General features: G+C 33.0%; 1 protein-coding gene across 2 annotated transcripts in view; it reads left to right on the forward strand.

Annotated features, from left to right (window-relative positions):
- Window positions 1–18796, forward strand: part of LOC109451424 (cadherin-18) — an 864067-nt gene that overhangs the window by 680352 nt on the left and 164919 nt on the right. The window lies entirely within an intron of this gene.

Consider the following 18796-nt stretch of genomic DNA (forward strand, 5'->3'; position numbering starts at 1 on the left):
CATAGGAGTACATGTATCTTTTCGAATTAGTGTTGTCATAATCTTTGGATAAATACTCAAAAGTTGGAATACTGGATAACAAAGTAGTTCTATTTTTAATTATTTGAGGAACCTCCATACTGTTTCCCACAGTGACTGCACCAATTTACAATCCCACCAAAGTGTCTAAGGGTTCAATAGGGGCTTTCTTAATAATAAGAAAAAATATATACTACAACCAAATTAAAAGGGGGAAATAACATTAGCAGGAGATTCACAGAAAAAATAAACACATGTTCATTATCCCCATAAAAACCTCAAATTTTATTCGTAATTTGAGAAATCACAAAGTAGGAGGAGATATCCATGTTTACCTACCAACTATGAAGTTTGATATTTCAGAAATTTATTAATGTGCAGATATGTTAGCAGACAGGTAAATTCCCGTAGTTTTTTGAAGGGGAATTTGACAATATCTACTGATATTTCAAAGAGAACATACTCATTTGTCAAACAGTGTCTATTGTAGTGAACTATTCTGTAGGTATGCTCACACGGACATGCACAGATAGATGTAAAAAGGGTGCCCACTGCAGTGTTGTTTGTAATAATCAACAATAGAAAACACATTTACAGGACACTGATAGGAAGGTTTTCAGATAAAGGACTCTGCACACATGAGAATACCCTATGCAGCCTTAGCATGAATTAATCTGTATGTCTATGCACACATATGAAGGTCTATATTATTTTAGTAAGAAAAATGTTTTCAGAAATTCATGTGGAATAGTCTCCTGTTTATTTTAGAAAATAAGAATGTGTTGCAGAATATGTGTGATATACAGAGAAATATGTGAAGAAAACACACACATACAGGTGAAAGTGATTTCTTCTAAAAATGGTTCGTGGCTTTATCCGGTATGACAGAATTATTTTTTATTAAAAAACTATATGTATGTTACTTATAAGATGATAACAAACAATAAAATGTAGATTTGTGATAAAAATAATAAGTTTTAAATTACATTAATACTTAGTTTAAACATGTACCAGTTTCTAATACTAATAAAGGCTAACAGTGTAGATTGGTGACAAAATTTCCTCTCAGCGTATGGTACCTTACAATATCAGTGTTTTTATCATATAGTCATTAATTGAGTTTTGAACCATCATGTCATTAATTTTTTTTTCTCTCCTTGTATCCCTCCTATTCTTTCTGAGGAGAGGGAGGGACATTGAAAGCATGTGATATGCTGAGTAACAAAATGATAAACAAAACAAGGACTCTAAATTCTAGCAGCCTATAGACATAAACACAAAATTTCTGTAGAGAGGACAGAGTCCAGTTTGCTGATTAGAGAACAGGTCCTCTATGAATCTTATATAATGCATAGGACTTTGTCAGTTGGACAAGAAAGTAAAAGGGCATTTCAAATAGACAATACAGTGATGAGAAAGACTCCTCTCTTGCCTGTGAGTCTGTAGTCTACTTAGGGTGTGTGTGTGTGTGTGTGTGTGTGTGTGTGCTGTGTTGAGAGGGAATAAACAGGATCATCATGCAAATGATGAATTCATTTTTATAACCCAGCAAAATATACTTTGATAATATGGAGAAGATAGCACCAGGGTCTTCCTGGGTTTGTAAGTTTTTATCAGATAATTGTTTCTTGTGTATCCGTAGTGCTAAATAATGGTCATGGAGCCCTCCAAGTAATTGCTGTGTGCTGTATTGGCAGTGAGAAAAGCATAATGTGGTTACATATTCCTTGTCAGTGGATAATAGCAAGCAGGCAAAGTCTGTGGGAATCTGGATGGTTTAATAAAGAAAGATACACAATAAACGGAAGCAGTTTTCAATGCATGTTTTAATACAGTTTTTCTTTATCGCTTTGATTTACATCATGTAATTTCAACCACTGTCTAGGCAATTATATCCCCCTACGGCAGAGTTTTTCAGCCTTGCTCTTGTTGACATTTGGACTGGCTGTCCTATGCATTTTAGGAGGTTTAGCAGCATCCCTGAACTCCACCTGTTAAATGCCAGTAGCATCCTTCCCCCTACTGCCATATTGTGATGTCTTCAGACATTGCCAAACGTCCTCTGGGGAGCAAAATTGCTTTCAGTTGAGAACCACTGCCCTAGAGAAAATGCAAGATAGAAGAATCAAAACATTGCAAAGTGGAAGAAGCATGAATTGAAGAATATGGTATTTGTTAAATGTATAGTCACTTTCAAAGAGCATCCCATAATGTTAGAAAGTTCATGCTATATATTTCATGAAAAAAAACCTATTATAGCTGCTATTCTAATGAGCACCTTTGATGTTTAAACATTAATTGCCCTATTTAAATGTGCAATATAATAAAAACAAGGTAGAAATTTAAATAAAGATAAGTTATTTGTGCTCAGTGAAAGAAGAGTGATGGCATGGCTACTTGAAAGTTATTACAGCTCTCATTTTTTTTTTTGTTTTCTTTTAATTTTAAATTGACCTGTTTTATAGCATTGATTTATAAAAGGACCATTTGAATTGTGATAGGTGTCTAGTAAGATACTATCTGTCATATTGCTCTTTTATTACTTACGTAAAACAATGATTAAATTCAATCAAGTGGACATATATGGCCAGAATGACATAATGTTATGGAGGACCAATGTATCCTAAATAGGCACATGAAGAGACTTGTACACATTTTATCAATGCACATTTAATATTTTTGCAGTGTTTTTTTGTTTGTTTGTTTGTTTGTTTTTGTTTTTGTTTTGTTTGTTTTTTTTGTGTGTGTGTGTGTGTGTGTTTAATATACAGTACATGGTGACTTTACCACCTCTCACCAGTTATTCTGTAGAAGTAGTTCTTTATTTTTATTTTATGTAATTTTAATAAATGTCTAAATTTTTCAGAACTGAGACTTAAGAATTTAAAACGAAAAGTTAATATTAATTGTCATAGCCCAAAGAGGAAAAGAACCATGAGACAAAATTATACCTGCTCTTGGAGTCAGCTTTCAAGTGCATCTGTACATTTTAGAAAGGAAGATAGAACAAATAAAATTATATTTGTAAACAGTATTGCCATTTTCAGATATAAAGTGCATTATTAGTGTCTTAAGACATTTGACAATCTTACAGTGACATACATTATTATAATAAAAAATCTGGCAAAGGTTTTTTATTTTATTTTATAGATAAATTTTTCATAACAGTATGAGTAATTTTGTCTCTTATATTTGTATATAAGTATACCCGATTTTCTGCAATTACAGTCTTTCTTTCACATTAGAATCGGGAGTTTTTAATACAAATTTGTATTTGGTGGCATTGCAGTCACTTTAAACTTTTTAAAATACCGTGATTTAGATCTAGAAATTATTTCAAAGAAAACCATACCAGAGCTCAATCCAATTTGCCTGAAAATAAATGTCATATCATCTTAATTTTTACAGAAACATTTGTAAGGAAATATATAAATCTATCTACTCTCTTCTATGTATTATTACAATATGCCTATAAGTAAACATTATCAAAAGCACTTAAAATTATAACATTATATGAACAATGGTTTCTAATTTATTATAGAGAGAACAAAATATTACATTGTATGAAAATAATGAGTATAAAATTGATAAACTTTAACTTCAGTGGAATACTGAAACTTAGTTTTGCACATAAAGAAAAAAAATGAAGTTTTATTGCATGTCCCTTTAATTCGTATCTTTGAAGATGCAAGTTTTCTTGTCTTTGGAGATATACTAACACATCCTACTTATTTTCACATCTTTGTTCCCCTCTCTAATCTTACACCCTCAGGCCCTTTTCCATTTGAAGCTGTGTTCTGTGTTGCACAGCAACAAGGAGAGAAACCAGCTGTGCTTACTTATATCACTGCTTGTAGGGGGACTGATTTAGTTCTGCCCAAACATCTTGGGAGCTGCACCCTGGATATCTTCCAGGATTCTAGTAGCCATTTTAAAAGCATTACCCTGGGGCATAATCTTCAAAATGAGTTCATTTCAATAAAGTGAGGCTGACACTGCAGCTGCACATGGCAAATTGGAGTGCATCTGAAGAGGCACACCTGACAACTGATAAACCATAATTTGAACAAAAATGTCTGTTTCATACTTTTTTCTACTTGTTTTCAACTTACAACACTTTGTGTCAGTTAGCTATTATTTTGTAACAAACCAACTCACAACTTAGTGGGCAAAACAGCATCCATTTTACAACCATCAGAAAGAGACGTTAAGAAAATCCTATTTACGGTACCTTCAAAAACAATAAAATATGCAGGAGTAAATTTAACCAATGAGGTGAAAGATCTATGAGGTAAGAAATTGTAAAAAACACACATAAATGGAAAGATATTCCATGATCATGGATTAGAATTAATATTGGTAAAATGTCCATATCCCTATTCAAAATCCCAATGGCATTTTTCAAAGAAATAGAAAAATCAATACTAAAATCTATATGGTACCACCCAAGACCCCAAGCTGAATAAATCTTGAGAAAGAAGAACAAAGATGGAGGAATCACACTTTCTGATTTCAAACTATATTTCAAAGCTTTATTAATCAAATCAGCATGGTATCAGCATAAAAACAAACAAATAGATCAATGGAACAGAGGAGAGAGCCCAGAAATAACCCCATGCATACGTGTTTAGTTAATTGTTGACAGAGGAGCCAATAATATATAGTGGGGAGAGAATAGTGTCTTCAGTAAATAAATGTGAAAACTGGACAACAATATGCAAAAGAATGAAACTGGACCCCTATCTTATACCTTACACAAAAATCAATTTGAAGTGGATTAAAAATTTGAATATAAAACCAGAAATCATAAAACTCCTAGAAGAAAACCTAGAGGGTACGCTCCTTGACATCGGTTTTGACAATGATTTTTTTTTGGGATTTGACACCAAAAGTAAAAGAAACAAAAGGAAAAATAAACACGGGGGACTACATCAAACTAAAAGGTTTTTCACAGGAAAGGAAACCATCAATGAGATGAAAACGCAACCTGTAGAATGGGAGAAAAATATTTCTTCTGCAATCTTATAGAAGGATTTCAATAGTGTGAGAGCAGAATCTTCTAGCGTTTTTTGAAGAGACTCAGATTCTACTACTTTATTTTTTCTCTATCCTATTATTCTAACCATATCACTTAAACCAGTGATCTGTAAATATTTATTGAATAATTACATGTCCACACTTTCCATCTACAGTTTTGTTTGGGAGAAAGATTTTGTAGAAATAGAGTCTCTTAATTTTTAAAACACCATTGTTCTGATATATGATAAAAATTCATTCTTGTTTCATGGAGTAATGATTAACTTTATTTTCCTATATGTGATGAAATTTGTTATTGTAAATGCAAGAAAACCTCAAGCCAAACTCATTTTTTACTTTTATTTAATGAGTGATGTGATCCACCAGATTACATTTTATGCTACTGCTGATTCCTTAGTTTCTCCATTTAGTTTTATAAAAGCAGACTGCATTTGGAATTCCCCCAACAGAATTGATCAATTTATAATAGAAATTTCTTCATTTGAATAAATTATTTCACCATAAGTTGGATCCAATTCATAAAAATTAAATCTGCACATCATGTTTCAGAAAATATTTCTAAAGAATGGTTTTCATGTGTATACCGCTCAGTGTAGGAAAATAGAATATTAAGCAAACCAATCATAGTTTTGGACATTTTGATGCAAGCTCTGTGCACGTAATTGTGAAAAATATAATAGACAATATTTCCAGTGGAATATACTGGCATATAAGTTGCCTTAGAACTTAACACTTCTCTTGACTGAGATAATGTCTTTTTAAAAAATTAATACATCATAAAATTCTTACTACGACTTTTGAGCATTCTGTGCTTACTATTTTATCACTTACCATCTTGTATTATACCTTATTTTGAACTTGTCTGATATTTTACTGTCTGTACATCCCTTAATTTTTTCTTTTATTTCCATGTCATGTACACCTAATACAATATTGCAAACCTAATATGCAATAAATAAAATAAATATAAAATAAAGAGTGTATTTACTTTTCATAGAGACAGAGAACTATTATCCCAAGAGATATTTCCCATATTTTTGTCATTTAATTCATAGATATAACACTTTTGTTGTTGCTGTTTATTTGTTCCTTACAGGAGACATAGACCAAACAAAAAATGTTCATAATAGACAGTTGCTATTACTCAGTTGTCATTGATAACATTACAGCCTATGCCATCACCCCTGTATTTTAACAAAAGCTCACCAATTGAAATTATTGTGAAATGCTATACATTTAAAAGTACTTGTAATTGTGAAATCATTGAGTTAGAGCGTATGCTGCTGAAGTTCCGTTCTAAAAATTTAGATGTGCAGTAAATTCAACCTTTTAGTTGAATTTGGCTTCTAATTCTATTTTGAAGTTTGACTTCTCTTTTGAAACACTACTGTAGATACTTTACTCCATTCTCTAAGAGTCAGATAACAGAGAGAAGGGAAGGGACAGTAATGAGGTATGGAGTGAAGGAAAAACAATAGGGGTGAGGTGAATCCATGAATCTCAGGAAGAGAGAGATGACACAGTGAGGAAGAGGCGTGTCAGTGTCATAGATTCCTGCTGCCATCTACCAGACGTTATTGTTTCTGTCAGCTAAATTTCATTTCCCACCTTAGTAAATGGGAAATATATTCTCACTCCCATTCACTGGTAAGGCGAGGAACCTGTGAAGTTCAATCTAGACTGTTTTTGGTCTTCAAAAGTTAAAAGGCCTATGTATACCTCACGCTTCTGTATCACACTGAAACACCATGGGATATTGGAGAAGTGGCACTGCTACAACAGTGGGCACTGCTTTGGAAGTTTATCACAGTATTGCATGAATATAGCAAGAACCAAACAAACACACATTGTATAAGTATACATGATGGCTTTTGTTTCACCCAAATGTTTGTGGTAATTTGAAATAGCAACAAAAACTAACCCTACTGGAAAAATCTAAATCTGCATCAATAAGCAATGTGAATGCGACATAGTTATTAAAGTTATGTCTACCTGGTTGGCATGGAAATACCTATGACATATCATTAGTGACAGAAAAAGCTGCATAGTGTTCTGTTTAGTACAGACATAACTACATATTAGACATTTGAATGAAAGAGGATAGAGTTATGGAAAGGCATACAAATACTATTAAGATCACTTTTCTGAAGCAAAATGACATTGGACATTTATATTTCTAAGATTATGTTTCACTTCTCTAATTTAACTTACCCAGTAAGATAAGTAAAATAAGCAAAATGGGATTGAATGGGGTGTTTCTCTATTGTTTTTTCAGCAAAGATGTGTAAGAGGACCAGCCTTGGAATTGCTTTGTAACAAAAGTTATACTCTGATATGGAGTTTGTGTGATTAAAGCACTTCCTGAAACTGCAAGTGACAAAGATATTGATAACTCAGTGATCCAAGGAACATTTCAAATACCTGTCTTACCAGATTTAATTTTCAGTCATAAATAAAAGAAAAATTTATATATATATAAATGCTTTGCAAACACATATATGTACAGAATGAGAATAGAATACATGCATATAATTATATACATATAATTATTTGTAATTATATATACTGTACTATAATGTAATATATTATATATATTATATATAATATAATACATTATAATATATAGTTATATATTATAATATATAATTATGTATCATAATATATACTATAATATGTAATATATGTTATAATATATAACACATATAATACATATAATTATATATATAAATTATATATCTATATAGAGAGAGAGCTATAGATATATAAGTATATAGATATATAGATATAGATATGTAGGTGTTTTCCATATGTTGGTTACTATAAATATTGCTGCACATATATTATTTGTATATAATATAAGAAGCCTAGTGAGCCAATTAGACTACTGTCTATATTTGATTTATCTGATTCATTGCTTTGCAAACACCTATATGTACAGAATGAGACTAGAATACATATATATTTACATTCACAGTATTTTAAATGCTCTCAATCGTATGTTTAAATAACTTGATTTCAGTTTAGAATTAGTTTTGGTATTCATCAAGAGAGGAAACAGGAAGAAACAGCACATGTAGATGAGCCAAAAAACAAGAACTACCAACATAAACAATTTTTTACATAACTTTTCATTAAGGACATTATCCCAGAACATTTTGTAATATTGTCAATACAAAAAAACTATTGTCAACAAAGAAATACCAAATTATTGTGGAGGGTGGAGGCTCAGTAACTTGTGTCACTGAGGGAAAGGGATTTGCAGCAAAGTAACACCAGCCCAGGCTTCACGTTCGATGTGAATGAGAAGTCAACTTTTATTGTTTAAAGCCTTTAAAATTTAAGAATTGTTTATTACTGTGGCATAAATTGACCTGCTCTTTCTTTCTTTGGCATGTCAGAGAGGATATTCCAAAATGAAAACATGAATATTTCAAAAAGAAACAATAATAACAAATTAGGGTACCAATAGTGGATCAGAGATTCTGAAACTTCCTGGAGTATTGAAAACACTGAAAGCTCAATTAATGGAAGAAAGGAGACAAGTCACATTTATAACCCTAAACATTAAAAGTGCAAATTTTTCTGCCGAAGAAAGGCCTTGTAGATACAAGCACACAGAGAAGGACCTGGGAAGTCACCCGGACAACTTACTAAATTAAAGCTCATAACAAGGAAGACGGTTCAATTTGATCTGTGCATACAAGGAACATATGTTTTTGTTCTACCATAAAGGCATTGATGATTTTTTTTTTCCTAAGGATGACTCCCATAGGGGTATTGGGACACAAGAAAGAAGCAGAACACGGCTTTTATAAACCAAACATCCACATCAGAGGGAAACAAAAAAGAGTAAAATAGCTTTACTAGTAGGCAAATATCACAAAGTCCTGTCCTCCGACACAATCAGTCCTCACAGGGGGAACACAAGAGTCTACCTGCCTGGCAAGTATATCAAACCCATCCAGACACATTTATTAAGATGTTTCATTCCTATTTAAAGGGGTAAAAAAATCAACTCTATTTTACTTATTTGTTTGTTTGTTTTTATATTTAGTTTTCATTTTTCAGCTTTATTGAGATATAATTGTCAAATAGAAATTGTCTGTATTTAAGATGTTTTCGTATACTGTATACATTTGGAACTGATCACCATTATCAAGCTGATTAACATAACCATCACATCACATACTTGCCATCCTCAGTCTCTCCCTCTTCCCACCTGTCTCTCTCTCTCTCTCTCTCTTTTTGTGGTGAGAACACTTGAGATCTACCCTTTTTACAAATTTCAAGTATACAGTATAATATTAATGATTGTCACCATGCTCTCCGTTAACTCCACAGAATGTATTCACTGTGCATAACTGAAATCGTTTACCCTTTCACCAGGATTTCCCCATTTTCCCCTCCTCCTGGAAACTATCATTCTACTCTTTGCTTTATGAATCTGAATATTTTAGATTTCACGTATAATTAAATAGTGCAGTATTTGTCTTTTTGCTGGCTATTTTCCTTAGTATAATGTTTTCCAGGGTCATCTATGTTGTCGCAAATGTCGGATTTCCTTTTTTTTAAAGGCTGAAAAATATTCCATTGTGTATATATTGAACATATTTTCTTTATCACTTCATCTATCAATGAACATTCATGTTGTTTCTATATCTTGTCTATTGTGAATAATGCTCCAATACATTGGCGTGCACATATCTTTTTGGTGTAGTGATTTCATTTTATTTGGATATAGACACACAGAAGAAGGATAACTGGATCATACGGCAGTTATTTATTTTTATTTTTTTTGAAGAATCTTCATACTCTGGGTCTATGATAATGGCTATTATCAAAATGATAAATCATAATAAGGATGGGCGATGGTGTGGAGAAAAGGGAATCCTTGTTCCCTGTGGGTGGGAATGTAAATTGGTACAGCCATTATAATAGCCATTCTAATAGGTATGCAGTGATATCTCATTATGGTTTTGATCTGCATTTCCCTAATGACTAGTAGTGGTAAGCACTTTTTCATGTACCCGTTGGTCATTTGTATGTCTTCTTTTGAGCAATTCAAAGGACCTATTCAGCTACTTTGCCCATTTTTAATCAAATTAATCAAATTATTTGTATTTTTGCTATTGTGTTATATGAATGCCTGTTATATTTTGGGTATTAAATCCTAATGAAATATATGGTTTGCAAACATTTTCGTCCATTTATAGGTTTCCTTTTATTCTGTTGATATACTTTTTTTTTTTTTTTTTTTTTTTTACAAAATATATAGATACTTTTTTTTTACCCCCTGTGCAGAAGACTTTTAGTTTGATGCAATCCTACTTGTCTATTTACTTTTGTTATCTGTGTTTTTGGTGACATATCCCAAACTTGACACGTTGCCAACACCGATGTCAATAGTATTTCTCTATGTTTTCTTCAAGTAATTTTACAGTTTCAGATCTTAAATTTATGTCTTTAACATGTTCTAAGCTCTCTCTCTCTTTCTTGCTCTTGCTCTCGCTCACTCTCTTCTCTCTCATTTTTAATCTGTGAGGTAAGGATATAATTGCATTCTTCTATATGCAGATATCCAGTTTCCCAGTACCGTTCATTCAAGAAAGTATCCTTTTCTTTGTGTATGATCTTTGCTCCTTTGTTGAAAATTAGTTGACCATAAATTTATTATTTTATTTCTGGGCTCTCTTTACTGATCCACTATTTCATATATCTGTTTTTATGCCAGTGTCATACTCTTTTAATTACTATTGTTTTCTACTGTATTTTGATATCAGAAAGTGTGATCCCCTAGTTTCGTTCTTGTTGCTCAAGTTTGCTTTGGCTATTGAGGGTCTTTTGTATTTACATATGAATTTAGGGATTTTTATAGGTATTACAGTGAATTTGTACATCACTTTAGGTGGTGTGAACATTTAAAACTATCAGTTAAACTCAATTTCTAAAAGACAATATTGTTTGTTTCAGTCAGCCTACTGCTTCATGATTTTATTTATTTATTTATTTATTTATTTATTTATTTATTTATTTTGAGATAAAGGGACACTGAATAAGACAGGGATTTAAATTAACAAATAAAATGATCGTGTGCTTCAGAAAAAGAAAATTCAGATAAAATAGATTAATTTGCATTAAAACTACTTTGTTTATCCTGTGAAATATGGCATTTTATTGCTTTCATTAAGCAAGAGCAGGTAGAAATAAAGAGAAAGTTTTCAGGAAACAAAAAATACATTTTTAAAATAAAAGATAAGATGTTGAAATTAAAATAAATAAAAATTAGTGGGCTGAATAAAGTGATGGACACAGCTGAAGACTGAGTTGGTGACCTAGCAAGTAAATCCAGGGACATGTTGCATTGTGTAGAACAAAATCGCCAAAGTAGAAAAACATTTAAAATCCATTAACAGATGTGGATGATCAACTGAAAAGATCTTCCTTTTGTTGTGAAGGTATTGAACATAATAAAACCTGAATTTTCGACTTGAAGAAACCTAAATAAACACCACGCAGGAAAAAAATAATTAAGTTGAAAACACACATCTAGAATGTCTTTGGATAATGAGGAAATTCTAAAACATAAAAATAAGAGAAAATATTGAGGACAAATATTTTTATTATACTTTTCATGAGCAAAGACAGAAATGAGAAGACAATAGAAAACTACATAAAAATTCTACTTTAATTCCAGCAGCAAGGTGATCAAATATTAGAAAATATTGTTTTGTTCAGATATGAATGAACTCAGAAAACTTTGCATATGAAAAGAAAAGGAAAATGGAATAACCTCTTCCAGTGCACAAATGCACTAGAAGTATTTATTATTATGAAAATCAGCAAAATAGTAAGCTGTACAGTATTTCTAGAAGGAAGACTATATTGCATATAGAAAATAATGAGTAGAAAATGTGTCATATGCATTAAAACATTCTGAAAAGTCATTTGATTCTGACATTTTGAACAGTCTCATTTCATTCACAAAAGCTGAGAAATGCAGTCGTCTGAATCTTTTCAAATTATTCAAGTCATGTTCGTGGGTTTTAGAGAGAATAATTTCTTGTGTAATCAAATAATGCATATTCCTGAATTTTTATAATCTATGGAAATAAATGAAGACCAACCAAATGCAAACAAGCAAGGCTATTTATTTCAGTTTGCTATAGCCAGAGAGTTAATCATTATTTACATTTTGTCAGAGACTCAAAGGCAGGCAGAGGAGTGGGAAAGCTTTATAGGGGACAAAATAAAAAGCTTTCAGTAAGCCATGAATGATAGGAGAAATGAAAAGCCAAATAGTGGGTTGTGAGGCAACCAATAAAGGAGTTTAGCATCCTTAAATAAGGCTCCGAGAAAATATTATCTGACTCCAGGAGCTCGGCTTTGTTACGTGGACCATGGAAGAGGGCAGCTGAGAGGGAGCTGGAACCATGGAAAAAATGGCACTGCCAGAGACACCCACCAATGCAGAAAAAGGGTGTAAGATATACAGGAAGGGAAGGAGTAGCAGGAGGAGAGCAAAAAGGGGAACTCCTTTTTTCTGTTTTCCCGTTTCCCTCTAGCCCCTCCCATTATTCAGTTGATAAGGAAGCTCAATTAATATCAGTGGGTTCCTGCAAACAGTGCAGAAAAGGGTAGGAAATTAATCTGAGAGCAGCATGCAAATTTTTTTAGAAGATATCTAAGATGCAAGGGCATATGATCAGTCCAGTCCTTTTTTTACTGATACCATTCACTCTGCATGGCAAGCAGGAGAATTGTGCAAAATCTATAAGGCTAACAGAAGAGAATAAAGGTGTTGTCAGCACCTGGGGATTGTCCCCCCTAAGTGTTCTTTCATTTAACAAAATACATATTTATTGACTTGGTGAAATATAATGTCACCTCTCCCCAAGCAGATGCATCTAGACTGTCATGACATACCTTCAAGGGAGCAAACAAGTAAAAAGCAGGGGATATTGTAACTATTAACCAAGATTCAACTGATCATGACTAACTGGAGCAAGAGAGTATATGGGAAGAAGGTCACATATCAAAACAGATAGGGACAGGCTTGAATTCTGCCTTCTCCAATTGTCAATTATACAACCTTTTGGAACCTCGGTACCCACATGTAAAATGGCATTAAATGTAATTTTCTTAGTAGTTTGATCTCACCATTTAATTAAATGTCATATTGCAGAGTGCTTCCCATATCATTGGCACTAAATACATATTATTTCCTTAATTATTTTTACTCCATTTAAGGAATGTAACATACATTTTACTTGAGTAATATGAAATTTAACATTAGGTGTTCGCATAAAAAGGATCAGATGGAAAAATACATAGAAATTAACAATAGCCATAGTTTAAAATATAGTTAGGATAGTGACTTTTGTTTCGGTACCCAGATGTTTCATAAGTGTTCTTTCAGGAAGATTTTTTTTTTTTTTTTTTTTTTTTAGTCCAATGACTCTTGAGTGAATACTCAAAGCTTTATTGAATTACACAATGACTGGAATTCTGTGTTATTGCTCTGTTTGGTGAAATTACAGTCCTCCTGAGTAGAATGAAATTTAAGTTGTACTTTGATGACTATTGCTTTTCACAGTCCCTGGAACAGTCTTCTGAGAATTAAGCCTTAAGAGATTTCTTCAGAGAGATACTCTCAGCCTTCATAAATCTTCAGCTTATTTTCACTCAAAGTTCTTGCTCAACATCGGTTCACTTGAGATTTTAACAGAGCTGTGAACCTGACAAGTCATGAATAATGATTTGTAATCTCTGGGAATATTTGCTTAGTATTAAAATGCGTTATTAAATATTTCAAATTGGTCTTTAGAGACGTTCAAGAAAGTCCACTCTTTCTGCTTCTTATTGATATGTAACTACAAAATGTGTGCTATTTATAAAGCTGTAGTACCAAAAAAAAAAAAAAAAGAAAGAAAGAAAGAAAGAAAGAAGAAAGAAAGAAAGAAAGAAAGAAAGAAAGAAAGAAAGAAAGAAAGAAAGAAAGAAAGAAAGAAAGAAAGAAAGAAAGAAAGAAAGAAAGAAACAGGGCAATCCCCAAAGGAAACAAGAGTTAAGTTTTATTGATATCTTGAAAGCTGTTCTTATGTACATAAATCTTTTTCAGATTTGTATAAAACATCAGCTGGGGAAGCTGATCTGTACCATGGGAGCAGCTAAGTGTGTGCCACAGGAAATCTTTACCATGAAAATATTGTACACTAAATAGCTAACGAAACTGTAAAATGCAATGTTTCTGTGTTTATTGTGGTATTAATTAAGAAAGCTTATATAGCACTATTAAAAGTTTTCTTTGATGAAAACCCATTATATAGGGAAGGGGCTGTTGGTTTAATATCTACTAACAAAATCCATATAATAATTTCCAGAGAATTAGATTCTCATTTTAATATTCTAGTGGAATAATGGACTCTTAGGCAACATTGTATGTATATTTTTTATTTGTAATTCTACCATAGTAAATTTTAATAATTATCTCTTTTCAACTGTGTATGCAGTTAGGGCACATAATGAATAAAGGAATTGAATGGTCCAATGTGGGAAATTTTTCTCAGACATACTAGATATGTAAGTGCGGATGGATTTTTTCACTTTAACTTTTAACCAGGAATAAAAATTATCATTAAAATGACCACTACAGCTCATTAATTGACTTAAAAATGTCTACAAGTAGATGACTAGTAGTGACTAATGTTAAAAAATATATCATTAATTTTTACCTACTTTAATTTTGCTACTTGTGAGATTACCTTCTGATGATATGTCATTTATAAATGATATGTATGTGGTATCAAATAGCATAGGAAATTATCCATCTTTTTTTTTTTTTTTTTTTTTTTTTTTTATTGACTTGTAACTTCAGCCTCTTGCCCAGATTCAATTAAAGAACAACTGCAAATTCTGAGCCGAAATGTCACTTCTTCCCATGGCAACTGTAATGCCCTGTATTAATTTGCTAGGACTGCAGTACCAAAGTACCACAAACTGGATGGCTTAAACAACAGAAAGTTATGGTCTCACTGTTGTGGAAGCTAGGAGTCTGAGGTCAAGGTGTCAGCAGGGCCATGACCCCCCTTAAAGCATAGAGGAAGGGTCTGTTCCAAGCCTCCCCTCTAGCTTCTCGTGGTTTCCTGGAAATTTTTTACTTTGATTTTTCTTGATTTATGGAAGTTATCACGTCAATCCCTGCCTCAGTCTTCACATAAAGTTCCGTGTGCATCTGTGTGTGTGTGTGTGTGTGTGTGTACACGTATGTGAGTGCCTGTCTTCAAATTTGCCGTTTTTATAAGGACACCTATCATATTGAATTAGGAGCCCCACTCTGCTCCAGAATGAACTCCTCTAAACTAATTACATCTACAATGACCCTATGTACAAATAGGATCACCCCTGAGGTACGGGAGTTTAGAACTTGAATGTAGGAATTTTGTGGGAAACACTATACTCATAACACACATATTGAAAAGTTCTAATTTATTTTGATTATTTTATATATTTTTGTGAAGAAAAAAAAAGCCTTTTTTTACTTTAATGTAAAAGAACTTTCAAAAGCACCAGTAGTTTGTACAATTTCCCATGTGGACCACAAATAAATTAGAAAGTATGTATTGGTTTCTTTGAGTCTGAAACTTCCTTACCAGTTCTCCTTGGTAAGAAATCCTTGAATGCTTGAGCAAGGGATTTATTTTCCGTCCCTGCCATTTATCTCTCCCCCTGCTGTAATCTGGGACAGGCTGACTTTTGGTTGTGCTGTGCTGTGCATGTAGCTGTGTTCCCTTCACCCAGCAATCTGTGTACTCCAAGTGGCAGCTGGATACCTTCAGACAGTGATAGAGGTAATTTGCTGTTTCTTGTTTCACACACAAATTGAATTGCCCAGTACCTGTGAGACCTACAACACAAAGCCGTGTGTAGTTGTTAATGATTGCACTTTTGGACCAGGGTACAGAGCTATGACATTTTTGTTTTGTCCCCTGACACCCTTTTCTGCTCTGTTTACTTCCCTCTGTTACTTTAAATCATCGTTTAGTCAATACTGCAACCTTCCTTTCTTTTTGTTCTCCTTTTCTCCTTGCTCTTTACCTCACTTGTCACTCCATCACACTTCTCAGCCTTCACTAATGAGGCTGGACTTCACAGCCACCTCAGCCCAACCCCACAGTTTCTCCTTTACGTGGTGACCCCGCTTATCACCGTTAATGAGTCCCGTCATCCCGCACTGTTTGTCATTAGTTTTTCTCCACGGGATGGTTGCTAGGGGACTACTTTAAGACATTAAAAACTATTTAGACTGAAATCACTACTTGAAGACCAGAGCAAATTTCAAAACATTAGGATTTTATAAGTGTGGTTTCTTAATGCTCGGTATTTTACAGCTTTAAAGACTGTTTTCTGAATCCTAGGCATCCCAATATGCCCAGTACTGTCAGCATTTTCCCCATCAGATAACCTGACCTGCTAAACTACTGCAGATTTTAGTTTTTCTCAACGAGGTACCAATGAAAATGCCTCATAAACCAACTTTTATCTGTATACATATCTACCTACTGACATTCTCTGAACAAGTTGGAAAGATGAATATTGGGCATGAAACAAGTGTTGTGACATTAAAGAACGAGTGCTTAATATTCTGTAATAATGAAAAGAATATTTAGTAATGGAAGAGATGGTTTTCATGGGACTAGCTGTGGAAAGTTTAAAGAAGCTGGAAGATGTAGTGCATTAATGTGAAAATTCATGGTACACACTAGCTCAAATAAGGCTAAGAATGGACAAGCATGGAGGCAATAAGACATTTTTTTTAACTTTTAATTTTGAGATCCTAGATCCACATAAAGTTGTGAGAAATGGTACGGAGAGATTCCTTGTACCCTTTATCCAGTGTTCCCCAATGGTAACATACTGCAAAACTGTAAAACTGTATCTTAATCAGGGTATTGAAATGATTTAACCTGCCCATCTTATTTGGCTGCCTATTTTTACTGGTGTGTGTATGTGTGTTTTAGTTCTATGTGTTCTATCACTTGCGTGTTTGTGTACCCAGCGCCATGATCAAATTACTGAACATTTTCAACATCACAAGAATCCATGATGCATCCTTTTTATCCCCAAACCCACCTCTCTGAACTTCCTCTCCTCTCACCTCTGGCAACTGCTAATCTGTTGTCCATTTCTAAAATTTCATCGTTTCATGAATGTTAAATACATGATATACGTTTTCTAAAGTTTTGGAATGGGCCTTTTCCCAGTTGGTATAATTTCCTGAAGATTCATTTAAGTTGTCGCAAATATCCACCGTCTGTTTATTTTTATTGCTGAGTAGTACTCCATAGCATGAGTGTACCCCAGTTTGTTTAATCATTTTCCCACTGAAGGACATTTGGGTTGTTTCCATTTGGGAGCTACCACAAATAATATTGCTATGAATATTTGTAAACAGGGTTTTATGTGAACATACATTTTCAGTATTTTAGTACGAATGCCCAAGAGTACAATTAGCTGGGTTTCATGGGAAATGTATGTTTGGTTTTACAAGATTCTGCTAAACTTACATTTCCAGCAGCAGAGCGTGTATGAGTGACCTAGTTTCTCAGCATTCCTGCCAGTATTTGGTGTTGCTATTATGTTTTATTACCCATAATTAGAGATTTTTTTTTTACATATAACACAGTCAGTCCTTCCCTTTGGAGTGCACATAATTACTAATCATATTTCTGCTTAGAATCTCAATGAAAAAATACAACTCAGAGGCCAGAACCATAGTGTATTATTAAAAATCCATATACATTTATGATCTGTTAACAGAAATTGTCAGGTTTGTAATTCTATCAAGTTTTCTGGGATCCCTTGAATATAAAGAGGAAGCTTTGCTTAAAGCTGTGTCTGCATTTTAACATGGAAATAAAAACTATATAGTTGAATACTAGCTATTAGACCCTTAATAGGTATGTCATACCTAAAAGCTGAAGTAATTAGTAAAATCAAAGAATGAAAATTGTCAGTTCTTCTATTGTCAGGTACCAAAATTAATGCAGAATTTTATACAAGCTCACTTGATTTTGGAAATATTTTTGTTTTATACATAATCCAAATTAGTAGGTAGAATTTTCCTAGTTAGGCAGAATAAAATATCAAGGATACACTATTAGATTATCCATAAGTATGTGTTATGAATAAATGAGAGCTCTTACCCACTCACTCTTCAATGATGTTGTATAGCCCGTAATAGATGGTTGTCATGTTACACTTAGATCTATTTTTATTTGGGAATTAACTGAAATATGAGATAGATGATTCTTACGATGCAAATAGTGTTTAAAAGGTATAATCATAAATCAACCAGCATAATATATCCACAATTTTAATACCTCAAATATAGCATTTTAAAGTTTATAAATTATTTTAAAGTTCACTTTAATCTTCAAAAATCCAGTTTGGTAGGAATATTCTGATACCCAATGTAGAAAGAAAATTATATTGATATTGTGTAGAAGAGACTAATGTCATGGAATCAAACCTTGAGGACCAGTTAGGAGATTCATTAATTGTCCATGTAAGAAATAAAAAGGGCATGGATGATGGAAATGACTTCAGTGGGCTGTTTTGATGTCATTATTAACTGAATGTTAACAATGTCAACTCACTCACCTTCCCAACTAATCACAAACCACAAAGCACTGCTGGTTTTCTGAATAGTCACTTAGCATGCAATATACAACCTCGCCATACC

Source organism: Rhinolophus sinicus, linkage group LG03 (genome assembly GCF_036562045.2).
Source record: "Rhinolophus sinicus isolate RSC01 linkage group LG03, ASM3656204v1, whole genome shotgun sequence".
Classification (NCBI taxonomy): Eukaryota; Metazoa; Chordata; class Mammalia; order Chiroptera; family Rhinolophidae; genus Rhinolophus; species Rhinolophus sinicus.